Source organism: Ursus arctos, unplaced genomic scaffold (assembly GCF_023065955.2).
Source record: "Ursus arctos isolate Adak ecotype North America unplaced genomic scaffold, UrsArc2.0 scaffold_33, whole genome shotgun sequence".
In the NCBI taxonomy this organism is placed as follows: Eukaryota; Metazoa; Chordata; class Mammalia; order Carnivora; family Ursidae; genus Ursus; species Ursus arctos.
In genome coordinates, this window is record NW_026623019.1 from 16,385,214 (window position 1) to 16,399,933 (window position 14,720).

A 14,720-nucleotide genomic window follows, 5' to 3' on the forward strand; every position below is an offset into this window, starting at 1 on the left:
GAGATCCGTAGTAGGTGAAAGGGGGACCCCAGCTTCACCACTTCTTAGGTACCTCAATTCACCTCTTTATACCCCGGTTCCAGACTGTAAGATGGGAGTAATAACACTGGCCACCTCATAGAGCGCTGTTAAGATTTAAGAGTTAATGTGTGAAAAGCCACTAAATCAGTGTTTCATGCATAGCAAAGCTTCAGGATGAGATATACTATTAAGATCACCTGTTGGTCTGTTGTAGAGAATTTATTATAAACAGACTGTGGTACAAATGAGCTGGCTGGGGGGGTACAGTGTCTTCAGAAATCCCCCCCTTGAAAACAGCCATGTAGGGTGCCTGGGTGGCTCAGTTGGTTAAGCGACTGCCTTTGGCTCAGGTCATGATCCTGGAGTTCCGGATTGAGTCCCACATCAGGCTCCCCGCTCAGTGGGGACTCTGCTTCTCTCTCTGACCCTCCTCCCCCCTCTCGCGCTCGCTCTCTCTCTCATTCTCTCTCTCTCAAATAAATAAACAAAATCTTAAAAAAAAAAAAGAAAAGAAAACAGACATGTAAAATCTCACATGGAATCCCCATATGAAAAAGAAACAAAGAAAAGTGATAATTTATTGCCTCAAATGTATTTTGGAGCTCAAACTTGGAAAATTTCCTTTGTATAGTAGGAATTTCCTCAATGAGGGCACACTGGCATGCTGACAGCCTCAAAACACATTCAGCTTTGGATCATATCCCTATATATGCTTTTTTTTTTTTTTAAGATTTTATTTATTTATTTGACAGAGAGAGAGACAGCCAGCAAGAGAGGGAACACAAGCAGGAGGAGTGGGAGAGGAAGAAGCAGGCTCCCAGCAGAGGAGCCTGATGTGGGGCTCGATCCCAGAACACTGGGATCACACCCTGAGCTGAAGGCAGACGCTTAATGACTGAGCCACCCCGGCGCCCCTATATATGCTTTTGTAACATGATCGATTCAGAAATTTTTTAAGTAATAGTGTGGAAATGAGATTGATAAAATATATATATTGAGATGTGGATCAAGTATTTTGAAACCTCTTGAACCACACAGTTTGCAAATTACCAATCTGGTCTGTCATTTTGCAGAAAGGGGAACTGAGACCAGAGCCTGGGACTTGGTAAACCCAAAAGAATGTGAAGAATCTATAAAATACCACAGGGCCACCCGGTCTAGAATTCAGTCTTTAACAGTGCACCTAAGATCACCCTTTCTGGGAAAGTTAACTCATCTCCTGGTCTTCTAGATCCATCTATCCCGTAACAACCCATAATGAAATGTTTGTTTAGTTGATTAATAAATACACCTCTCGGGGAGCCTGGGTGGCTCAGTCAGTTGAGCATCTGACTCTTGGTTTCTGCTCAGGTCATGATCTCAGGGTTGTGAGTTCGAGCCCCCCCCCTTTTTTAGGCTCCATGCTCAGCAGTGAGTCTGCTTGAGATTCTTTCTCTCCCTCTCCTTCTGCCCCTCCCCCTGCTCTCTCTCTCTAAAATACAATACAATATACCTCTCAGGTGGAAATGGGTAGTTATCAATAGTACTAACAAATAATTTTTATAGCTCTTTGGAACATGAATAGTATTCCTGGAAGGTCAGACCCTAATGTCAGACCAGGCCCGGAGGCCAACAGGTGACCTGAGAAATCAGATTTAGAAAAATTCACTCCTTCCCTCACTACTGCTGCTTTAATACGGTACATTCCAAATCAAGATTGGGATGATTACTAATGATTTTTTCATACAATCCACTCATATTTGAGTATCCACTGTTCTTTACACTTTTGCTGTATTTTTCTCAGTGAATTATTATTCCTTCTGTAATTGGGAAACACGAAAATACAACGTTGACTTCTCCCCATGAGGAAAAAAACCCTAAACCAAAAACTAGAATAGTACCATTCCTCATGCATCCACAAGGTGGCACGTTACCACTTTGATTCTCCCTTAGCGGATGTTTGCGGTGAAAAATGCAAACAAAAAAATTCAAGTTAAGAGATTGTACTACGCACTGGAGAATTCTATACTCAGTAGAAGAGTTTGGCTTACTCACTACTCACGCACTTGGACTTGGTTCCTCGGTGAGGCATGACCGTGGCAATGTCTCCTCAGTCACAGAAGTATCTGGTAGCAGATTGTTTTAATTTGAAAAGTTATGACTTTCGAAGCTTCCTTTGAATCTATGTTTCATTAAGAAGTGTAAAGTGGTGAAGAGAAGCCAGTATTATACAGTGAAAAAATTCAGACTTCTTTCCCATCAACAAAATATTTTAAATTATATATTTGGTACGATGATAGTGTAGAACCAGAAGATCGGCCAACAATTTCTGAGGAGAGGATGAGAAATGCTTCGTAGGGCCCTGGAATATTTTCACAATAATTAGTAAATACGTTTCAGGTTCTGGATGTAAATTTCCACTTCTTCTCTGAAAACTTCTCCTTATAAGGCAGCCTGTACTCATCCAAAAAATTAGCCATTCTTCAGCTGCGTGAGAACGCTCATCCTCTTCTCTCATCCTCGCGAGACCTCTGCCACATGACAACCATGGCAAAAGTACCCATGTTACAGAAAGGAATTACATATTTAACTGTTTTGGTTTGTCTCTGCAATTCCTGGAGTTTCCTTTTTCCTTTTTCACAATTGAGATATACACTTTTAGGCGCTACCATTTTATTCTGCCCAGTATACAAAACAAAACAGCTGCACAGAAAAGTTCTCTAATTTGCTGGGTTGTTTTTGGTACGGACTACAGCTGTATTTTGAAGAGGGGGAAAAAGAGTGGGATCCTGGGTGGCTCAGGCGGTTAGGTGTCTGCCTTCAGCTCAGGTCATGATCCCAGCATCCAGGGATTGGGCTCCCTGCTCAGTGGGGAGCCTGCTTCTCCCTCTGCCGGCTGCTCCACCTGCTTGTGCTCTCTCTGACAAATAAATAAATAAAATCTTTAAAAAAAAAAAAAAAGTATACAGAGAGTGGTTTACACTGAAAAGTTGTCACTCGTTGAATAAAATATATAGTGTGGCAGGTTAAAAATGTCCATAAATCTGGGGCGCCTGGGTGGCACAGCGGTTAAGCGTCTGCCTCCGGCTCAGGGCGTGATCCCAGTGTTATGGGATCGAGCCCCACATCAGGCTCCTCCGCTATGAGCCTGCTTCTTCCTCTCCCACTCCCCCTGCTTGTGTTCCCTCTCTCACTGGCTGTCTCTATCTCTGTCGAATAAATAAATGAAATCTTTAAAAAAAAAAAAAGTCCACAAGTCCCTTGCCACTCCTTCTATTAAAAGATGGAACCATTTCCCCTCCCTGTGACTGGCCCAGACCTGTAATCGTGCCTTTTAGAATCAGGCAGAAGTGACACTGTAACCTCATAGACTGGCCCCAAAGACACTTCATCTGCTGTCAGCACTCTCCCAGAAGCCGAGCACTGTGGAAGGAGTCCAGCTACCCTGCTGAGCAGAGAGCCAGACGAAAAAAGGCTTGAAGTATCTTGGGCATTTCCCCCGAAGATGAACTCCCAGAAGAAGAAACACCAAAGTGAGCCCCAACCAAACCACAGGATCATGAGCAATAATGAATTGTTTTAAGTCATTAATTGGGGGTGTGTTGTTCTGGGGGAATACATAGCCTAATAGTTAATATCCCAGGAGATCTGTTCTGCTAATATTATTTTTCCTTTTAAATAGACTTGTTCCTGGGGTGCCTGGGCGGCATAGTCGGTTAAGCGTCTGACTCTTGGTTTTGGCTCAGGTCATGATCTTGGCGTCATGAAATCAAGCCCCAAGTTGGGCTCCCCGCTGAGCCAGGAGTCTGCTTAAAGACTCCCTCTCCTTCTCCCTCTGCCCCTCCCCTTGCTCGCTCTCTCAAATAAATAAATCCTAAAATAATAATAATAAACAACTTTGTTTTTTTTTTTTTAAGATTTTATTTATTTATTTGACAGAGAGATAGCCAGCGAGAGAGGGAACACAGCAGGGGAGTGGGAAAGGAAGAAGCAGGCTCCCAGCGGAGGAGCCCGATGTGGGACTCGATCCCCGAACGCCGGGATCACGGCCTGAGCCCAAGGCAGACGCTTAACGGACTGCGCTACCCAGGCGCCCCAACAACTTTGTTTTTTAGAGCAGTTTAAGGTTCACAGCAAAAATGAGCAGAAAGAACAGAGGGTACAAGAGAGTACTCACCCACCACTTCCTCCACGGTCAACATCCCTCACCAGAATGGCACACTCGTTACAATGGATGAACCGACATCAACATCATTTTCACGTAAAGTTCCTAGTTGCGTCAGGGTTCATTCTGGATGTTGTACATTCTATGCATTTTTGACAAGTGTAAAATGATATCCATCCATCATTGTAGTATCATACAGGATACTGTCACTGACCTAAAAGTCCTCTCTGCTCCGCTCATTCATTCCTCCCTTCCTCTGACCCCAGCGACCAGGGATCATTTTACTGCCTCCATAGTGTTGCCATTTCTAGACGTCATATAGCTGGACTCATACACTATGTAGCCTTTCCTTCTCAATTTGTTAAGATGTGTTTTATGACCAGAATGTGGCTCTTGTTGGTGCATGTCCCATGTGAGTTCGAGAAGAATGTGCATTCAGCTGTTGTTGACCGAAGTCGTCTATAGACGTCCGTTAATCCAGTTGATTGATGGTGCCATTGTGTCCAGCTGTGCCCTTGCTGATTTTCTGCCTGCTGGATCTCTCTCGGAGAGATGGCTGTTGAAGTCTCCAAGCATAATAGAACCATTCATATCTCCTTAAAGTGTTATCAGTTTTGCCTCACGTATTTTGATGCTTTTTTGTGAGGTGCATATGCATTAAGGATTGTTACATCTTCTTGGATCATTGACCCCTTTATCATTATGTAATATTCGTCTCTCTTCCTGATAATTTCTTTGCTCTAGAGTCTCCTTTGTCTGGAATGAATATAGCTACTCCCACTCTCATTTGCTTAGTACTAGCATGGTATTTATTTCTATACTCTTTTTCTATTAATTGATATGTGTCTTTATATTTAAAGTGGGTTTCTTCTAGACAAAATATAGGAGGTTGGTTTTTGACAATTTCACTTATACATAAACGCATATATATTATATATATATAATCAAATATATTGTTGCTATTATGTTTTGAACAATTATTTATTTGATCAATTAAGAATAAGAAAAATAAGAGGCACCTGGCTGGCTCAGGTGGTTAAACAGGTGACCTTTGATCTCAGGGTTGTGAGTTCGAGCCCCACACTGGGTGTAGAGATTACTTAAAAATAAAATTTAAAAAAAAAAAAAAAAAAGTAAAGTAAAATCAAAGCAAAAACTTTGATTTTTCTTATTCTTTTTATTTTACTTTACTTACTTATTCTTCCTCTACTGGTGGTTTTTCCTTTTGACACTTGAAATATTTCACTCTCCTCTCTTCTAGCTTGTGTGGTTTCTAAAGAATGCTTTTACTTTTTTATGCATATCCAAGTTTCTGGCTTATATCATTTTCCTTCTCTTTAAAGAACTTCTTGTAATGTTTCTTGCAAGGCACATCTACTGACAACAAATGTCTTCCATATTTATTTGTCTGACGGTCTGTATTTCTCTTACACTTTTGAAGAATAATTTCACAGGATACAGAATTCTAGGTTGGTGGTTTTTTTCCTTTAGACACTTTAATATTTCACTTCACTCTCTTCTAACACGTGGTTTCTGAGGAGACGTTGGATGGAGCTCTTACCTTTACTTCTCTAGGTAAGGTGTTTTTATCTCTGACTTCTTTTAATTTTTTTTTTTTTGTCTTTGATTTTCTGCAGTTCAAATATGATATGCTTAGTCATAGTTCTCTTGACATTTATCTTGCCTTGTGTTCTCTGAGCTTCCTGTGGTTTGGTGTCTGACATTAATCTGGGGAGCTTCCCAGTCATTATTGCTTCAAATATTTCTGCTGTCCCTCTCTTTCTTCTCCTCTGGTAATCCCATTATGCATATGTTACATCTTTTGTGGTTGCCTCATTGTTACTGGATATTCTGTTCCAATTTTTCCATCCTCTTTTCTCTTCATTTTTCAGCTTTCAAAGTCTGTATAGATGTATCCTCAAGCTCAGAGAGTCTTTCTTCTGCCACAGATATTTTTTTAAGCTCTACCATTTCTTCTTCTTCTTTTTTTTTTTTAAGATTTTATTTATTTATTTGAGAGAGAGAGAGCACAAGCAGAGGGAGCTGCTGCTAGAGGGAGAAGCAGGTTCCCCGCTGAGCAAGGAGCCCGATGTAGGACTCGATCCTAGGACCCTGGGATCATGACCCGAGCTGGAGGCAGACGCTTAACTGACTGAGCCACCCAGGCATCCCTACCATTTCTTCTTAATTCTTTCTTAGAATTTTCATCTCTAATTACATTGCACACCTTTCCTTGCATGCTGTCTACTTTTTCCATTAGAGCCCTTACATATTAATATTAGTTGTTTGAAATTCACTTTCTGATAATTTCAACATCTTTGCCATATCTGGTCTGGTTCTAATACCTGTTCTATCTCTTCAAACTGTGTTGTTTTTTTTGTTTGTTTTTTACCTTTGGTATACCTTGTAATTTTTTGTTGAAAGTCAGACATAATACACTGAGTAAAAGAAAATGCTGTAAATGGGCCTTTAGTAATGTGGTGGTAAGGTGCGGAGGGAAGGGAAGTGTTCTATGGTCCTATGATTACGTCCCTGCTGTTTTAGTGAGCCCCAAACTAAGGTAGTTTGGTAAGGCTTCTTATATAGATGGCTTCCCTTTGGTAAGAGTTAAGATTCCTCCTCTTCCTAGCACAGGAGAGACATCTTTACAAATGGACATTTTTTTAGATATATAAATTTCCTTTACAAAAGGAAACCTGTGTCCTGTTTTTATTTTTATTAAGATTTTATTTATTTATTTGAGAGAGAGAGAGAGAGCACAAGCTGGAGGAGGGGCAGAGAGAGGGACAAGCAGATCTCCCACTGAGCAGGGAGCCCAATGCGAAGCTTGATCCCAGGACCGTGGGATCATGACCTGAGCTGAAGGCAGACACTTAACCAAGTGAGCCACCCAGGCGCCCCCGTGTCCTGTTTTTAAAGCTTTTCCTGTATCTGCTGGCTCTCAATGGCCTTTAGCGTAAAATACTGCATGTGCCAAAGAGGCATACTTTTGGGGTGACATTTTTTTTTAAATTTTTTAAAGATCTATCCATTTACTCTAGAGAGAGAGAGAGTAAGCTGGGGGAGGGACAGAGGGAGAGAGAGAATCCTGAAGCAGACTCTGCATCAAGTGCAGAGCCAGATGCGGGGCTCAATTCCAGGACCCCAAGATTATGACCCAAGCAGCAACCAAGAGTCAGCTTCCCAACCAACTGCACCACCCAGGCATCCCTGGGGTGGCATGATCTGATACCCCTCATTGTGTAGAATTCACAAAGGAAATTGCAATTACACAACTCTTGGATCCCTTATCCAAATCAAGTTTAAAAATAGAATATGGAGAAGAGGGAGGATTTATGAAGAGGTTTATTTATTTATTTATGAAGAGGGCTATTGTGGCTCTCTCAGAATCCACCACTTCCAAAGGGAAGAGGTGTGCCAGTAAAAAGCCTCAAAATAGTTTTGAAGTTTGGGTACCGCGTGTGACTGAACAACCAAATTACTGGACTGAGAACACGTCCCCTGTTAGCGGCATGTGGCTGAGCCTCATGCACCTGCTGAATGTTCTTCCTAGAGCAGGAAAGTGAACTTTATCAAGTAAATTGTAAAAGGGCAAGAGGAGGCAAATATAAAGTTTAAGCACACGCCCAGAGCCCTGTGTACCCAAAGTGTCAGATGTATACAGAAGCTTAGATACGTGCACAACTTCTTACACAAGGTTGTATTGATGGCTGGAGGTGGAGGGAGGGGAGTAAAATGAGGTGGCAAATAAATTTTTCACTGTGCATGTATTTCCTATCAAAGTCAATTTTTAACACTTTGATTATTTTTCAAAATATAGTCCTAAAAATAAGCTGCATGAAGAATATATTTAAATATGTACTAAATGAAAGTAAACATTCTGTAATATAAAATTTTATGCATCATTATGGAGTTTTGTGTGGGTCCTCAAAATTGTTTGCTCTTTATGTTGCCAGCCAGTATCACAAGGTAAGTTGCTATCAGGTGTTAAGAAACAAAATTCAATTGAGTAACTTTTAAAGGTCTTATTGGCTCTCTTCAATAATTCATGAATCAGATGGCATCCAATCTAGCAGGAGAAAAGAGATCTGAGGAGCTGTACAAAATGCAAGAATTCTATAGGCAGAATGGAGCGGAAACAAGGAAGTTACGCTGAACAAAAAAGCAAGCTGGTTATTACAAGGTTACTTTCCTTTAGAGGATGGCCTGGGTCTCTTAGGCAGAGGACCTAACTAGGGCTGAGCAGGCAAGTCCTGATTAGCTGGTTTAAGGTACCATTTCTGGGAGAACCAAACCATAATTAAGTCAAGTTTTGGTTTGGTGACATGGGGCTTAGCATCAGTGACTCCATTTTGAGCCTGTTGTCTTGTCTTTAACATGGGTAAACAGTGAAGTAAGTTAGATTTCTTTCTGAATGAAATTGGGAACTTATTATTACAGCAAAACTGTTTTATAAATCAGTGCACCAATTTTAATGTTTTTCTTTTATCGTTAAAAAGCTCTGACTTGAAATATACAGTTAATATATTCAAAACATTAAAATTAGTTGCTTACTGAAGAACTTGGTCCTTTTTATCTCACTTGGTTTCTATATACCAGACTGTTCTGATTCCTCTAGCAATATACATAATATAATTCATCAGTACCAAAATATAAACTTTAATATATAGGGAAATTAAATTAGCTTCCTTGTATTAGCAGGATGAATAAGAGATTTGTATTAACGCTGTTATCTTAAAAATAAGTTGTAGCATGATATCAAAAGACTCTTTTGATGTAAAATTTGCCTAAATTCTAACAAGTTTACTGAACTGCTCTAAATGTCTCAAGAAGTTGTATTAAAAATGTGGAAAGAAAGTGGTCAAATTTCATTCACAAACTTGGGGCTTTGTTTAGAAGATTGAGCGCTGTTTAATGAAATGGAAACATGTCTTGGTTTGGAAAACAAATAGTAGGAGGTAAACTCTTAACAGTTAATGAGTAAGGTAAATAGATACCAAGAATAACTTAATATTGTGCTAACGTATTTCTCTCCACCCTCCTCAAAACAAAGAAACAAAACAAAACAAAACAAAACAAAAACCCGTGGGATTTCCTGTGTGCCTTTCCATTGTAAGTTCCTTGTCTCTGCCCTCAAATCACTGTTATTCAATGTTTTTGAATTCCATTCCCAGGTTTGCTCTCATGCATCCTGGCAACAAGAGGGCATTCAAGCCATCACAGCTACCTCATATTTAACTAAAGCAAGCTTTGCAGGGCTCCTTTCTGTTTATTACATTGTAATATAGACATTATTAAGACTTTTTAGTTTTGAGGAGAATGAGAACACTTCTTTTGTGATACTTTGCAATTAAGAAGGTATGAACCACAGGTGGTCATGAATTTGTCCTTTACTTGCCTTAAATCTAAACAATGAGGGGTGCCTGGGTGGCACAGCGGTTAAGCGTCTGCCTTCCGCTCAGGGCATGATCCCGGCGTTATGGGATCGAGCCCCACATCAGGCTCCTCTGCTGGGAGCCTGCTTCTTCCTCTCCCACTCCCCCTGCTTGTGTTCCCTCTCTCGCTGGCTGTCTCTATCTCTGTTGAATAAATAAATAAAATCTTTAAAAAAAAAAATCTAAACAATGAGGTGAGAAATTATTTTCTTTGGAATCAAGTATAGTTAGCTATTATTAGAAAGCAAGCCAACAGGCCCCAAATGAAGTCACTTATGCTAAACCCTGCATCACAAAACCAAGACTTCATTTAATTATACTTCTGGCTCTCAAAGAAATAGGATCTTAAGCCAGCCAATCAGGAATCACCTGATCAGCACTAGTCAGGTCATCCTCCTGATAAGCCCTTGTCATCCCCTAAAGTGACCTTGCAATAACCAACCTTTTGTCCAGTATAACTTCTTGTTCCTTCTCCTTTCTGCTTATAAAAGTCTTTCATTTCGTACTGCTCCTCAGAGCTTTCCATCTGCAAGACTGGACGCTGCCTGATTCGAATTGATTTTTGCTCAAGTAAACCCTTAAAATGTTTATTATGCCTCAGTTTATCTTCTGCCACTATGACGCTTATAAAATTATTTGCCTTTATAATTATAAGTGAAATAAAAGGAATCCTCCCCCAGCTCCCTCTTCAAACTATAAGGCAGGGGTTATTCATGGAGACAACAAAAGTAGCCTGTGGATGAAAAGGCCATCTTGGCAGTGGCCAAGTGTGATGGATATTTAACAAAATGCATCCTCGTCCTTTTTCACGCACCTCAGTGTTCATCATAGTGTATTTTCCCAGCAACTCATTGCAACCCAGCAAGATTATACAAAAATCTCACCCATTATTCACATGCGTGACTGTTTTGTAGGTTCCTGCTTAATCTGCATAACTCCAGCCATCTCTCTTTTCCCTCTCTGTGTATAATCCCTTCTCACCCTTCATGATCTTCACCCTCTTACTTACATAATATATAGGGAAATTAAATTAGCTTCCTTGTATTAGCAGGATGAATAAGAGATTTGTATTTGTAAGGCACGGAGTTGTTACGTAAATATTTGTGGAATGAACAAAAGAAACAAAAAATAAATTGTCTAAAGTGTAAATCATTTAAAATGTAAATCAGTTCTTTTCTATCTGAAGCAGTGGTCCAGATCGTATTGTTATGCTCTCACTTGCATTTATTCCAAATATAAAAATAAATAAAGATAAAAAGTACTGTTTAGAAATGACACTTAAAAGAACGAATTCATTTGAATATGTGATATATGCACATAGTATAAAAGTGGAAAGGTACACATTATATAGAGTAAAAAGTAAGTTTCTACCATCACCACCAATCTCTGGCCTCTAGCCACCAAATTTTCCCTTTCCAAGTCATCACAATTACCAATTTCAAAAACATCTCTCTCTTTCTCTTTTTTAAGTAGTCTCCATACCCAATGTGGGGCTTGAACTCACAACCCTGAGATCAAGAGTCACACGCTCTACCAACTGAGTCAGCCAGATGCCCCCGAAAAGAACTTAAGGAATAAAAGAATCATTAGATTTGTCTCCCCAGAATAGCATGTTCCTTGCATCTCTGCAACAAGGAAGGAGCAGATAATGCTCCTGATTCTTTTTTGTGCCTCCATGAGATGGGTATTCCACAACTCTCCTAAGAACAGAATAAGCTATATCAGAGTTGCACGAAATCCACAGAAATGAGTCAGTGAGATACTGTGGTTAAACTTCCCAATGTGGAATGAGGAGGAGTTTATTGAGATAGAATATTTTTGTTTCTTTGTTTCTGAAACAATTTGATCAAAGGCTTGTTTTTGCTCAAACCTGACCAAGCTGGTTCACAGTGAAATTTACCTTATTAGAACTATGTTTTGACATTTTTATTTCTACCTTGCCTTCGGCACAAGGTGGTACAGATTCCAAAGCGTGGTTTACCTTTGAATCAAAGGTAATGGCAGTTGACTACGTAAACATTTTCTGAATTGTGATGGTTTCCAAAGAGTCACCAGGGGTGGAGGAGGGGATAAAATAGGCTTCTTTCCCAATCTCGTGAAATGAATACCCATCCTTACTGATAGATAAAAATCAGCCTCTACTACTTTGTTGAGTGTTATGAAAAGTATCCAGTACTTCAATACTTAAAATGTCCATTCTTTTTTCAAAAGCTAAAGAGAACCTGTAAAATAAAGCATTTGTATACTGCAGAGTACTCTGAATAATAGAGAAATGGGTGATGGGTAGCTAAATTTTTTTTTTTTTTTTTTTTTTTTACCCTATTCAAAGTGGAAAGGCCAAAAGTTACATGTTGATGTTAAGGCAAACATGATTCATTTATCCTATCTCAGAAAACAGTAAAAGTGAAATCAGCCAACCTACAAGTTGACAAATTTTGACAAATTAACAATCAAATGTACTTTTCTAGAAATTTCAGTAAAAAACATTCGTTGAATCACCACAAAAGTTCACATGAAAAACATTATCAAAAGGCTAATAAGGGATAATAATTTTATTTTTATCTTATTTTTAAAATATTTAATATTTACCCAAAACATGGACTATCACATTTAGACAACTGGCTAAATATTTAGGAAAACATGAAATTAACTCCATACTTCATAACATACACTAAATGAATTCTATTTGGATTAAATATTTAAATGTAAAAAAAAAAAAGTTAAGTGTTTACATGTAAAAAACATACCATAAAAGTAATGTAAATTGTAGGTAAAATGTATCTATAAATTATAAATAAAATTTCTTAGTGTGTATTAGGTATTTAGATATTCATAAAACTTTTTGGGACCCTCAACGCTGAAAACTATAAAGGAAAACACTGTTTCGTTTGACTACATTAAACTTCTACAGGAAAACAAAATCCTTTATCACCCTTAAATTAAATAACCACTGACAAACTGGGAAAAATACTTTTAAAGTAACTTTCTGGGCCCAAGATGGAGGGCTCCTGCCCAGAGTGCCATGTCAGCAAATCAAAACTCAAATACCTTTCATGTTCCTATAAATGCTTGGATGGACCAGAAACGGAGCAGAGCCAGGCAGCCAACTTCCAAATGCCAAGCCACCTTTGTGCTCTGTACTTAGTTTTGTTCCTTCTCACTCTATAAAAAGGTTGATTATATAGCCCCAACCAATTAGATATTTCTTTATTTTTCTCTTCCTTGCTCTTTATTCTTTATCCCATAAATACTTCCTGCCTTCTGCTTTATTCTGCGGTTCTCTAAAAGAAGACTCTGCTTCATGAAGTGCTAAATAAAGTTTGTATCACCTAAATTGTCTTCTTTCATAATTTTTTAATAATATGCAGATTTTATGACAAGTAACCTAACATATAATAAATTCTTATAAATCAATAAGCAAAAGTCCCAATAAGAGGATACAACAAAAAAAGCAAAGGGGGCTCCTGACCAACTCAGTCAGTAGAATATGTGACTCTTGATCTCAGTGATGTAGTTTTGAATGTAGGTGAGGTTTGTTGGGGTGAGGTCCGGAGCCAATGGCCAAGAAAGAATTCTTGAGATGTCTTTGGTGCAAAATGGTGGCTTTATTAAAGCATGGGGACAGGACCCGTGGGCAGAAAGAGCTGTTGCATGGAGGTTGTGAAGGGTGACTGATTATATACTTGGGAACTGGGGGTAAGGAGAAAGGGGAGGTTTTCAAAAGAATTTCTGTATGCTAAAGAGGGCCTACTAGATATTGGAGGCCTTGCCATTGTCAAGTTAAGGTTGTTTTTCCTTCTAGTAAAGCATTAACATTAAGACAGTTGAGAGTTTCCTTCTGGAAGTTAGGTTATTGATAAGAATACTTTTTTTCTTGTAAATCACTGAGACATTTGTAAACTAAGGGAGATTCATGTCTTGCAGGACTGTGATCTCTCTTAGTTAACCATTTGTTTTTCCCTTCCCTTAGCTTTAGGGCAGCCAAGAGTGCCTGACGAATGTCACACAGATCCCACCTGGGAATGGAGGGGGGTTGTGGGGTGTCAGCTTGTGCTTTGTCCTCAGCTAGCCTTCTCCCCCTCACCATCAGGATCATGAGTTCAAGCCCCACATTGGGTGTAGAGCTTATTTTAAAGAAAAAAAAAAAAAAGCAAAGGACATAAAGACAAAATTTTGCAAGAGAAAAATTCAGTTGGATAATAAATTTATGAAAAAGTGTTCACTGTCTGTTAGGGGCTGAATTGCATCATCTCCAGATTCATATGTCGAACTCAATATCTCAGAATATGACTTTTTGGGGATAAGGTCTTTAAAGAGGTAATTAAGTTAAAATGAGGTCATTAGAGTAAGCCCTAAATCCAGTAAGACTCATTTCATTATATGACAAAATTTGAACAGACACGCACAGAGGGAAAACCACATGAAGACACAGGCAGAACAAAGCCATCCACAAGGCAAGGAGAGAAGCCTTTGAAGAAACCAACTCTGCTGACACCTTGGTCTCAGGCTTCCAGCCTCCATAATCGTGAGAAAATAATTTTCTGTTGCTTAAGCCACCTAGTCTGTGATATTTTGTTGTGGTTGTCCTAACAAACTAATACACTATCACCATAATCAAAAGAATGCAAATTCCAACACCAAGTATAACTCTCAGGTTGGCAAAGAGAAACAACTATATTAGTTGGTGTTAATAAAATAGTCATACACTCCTAGCCATAGTATAAACTGGTATTCCTTTCTGAAGGACAATTTAAAAACAGACATTAGAAATTTTAAAAAGTGAATACACTTTGACCCACCAATTATACTTCTGAGAGTAAGTCATATGGAAATAATCAGTGTTATACAGAGATGTTCATTACAGCCTACTTTAAGCATGTGAAAAATTGTATGTCTCCTAGATAACAAAAATTAAAGCATTAGTTTAAGAAATGTTAGCTCCTGAACCTGGACTATTAAGCCATTATTAAAACGTTCTTTTTGTGGATGAATTAGAAACATATAAAGTTATTAGTTTGTCTTGTGAGCTATTTCAAATATATAAAAATAAACAATAATATTTTGAAAATGTAATATTTTGGCATACTTGCTTTGATCATTTCATAGAAACAACACATGAC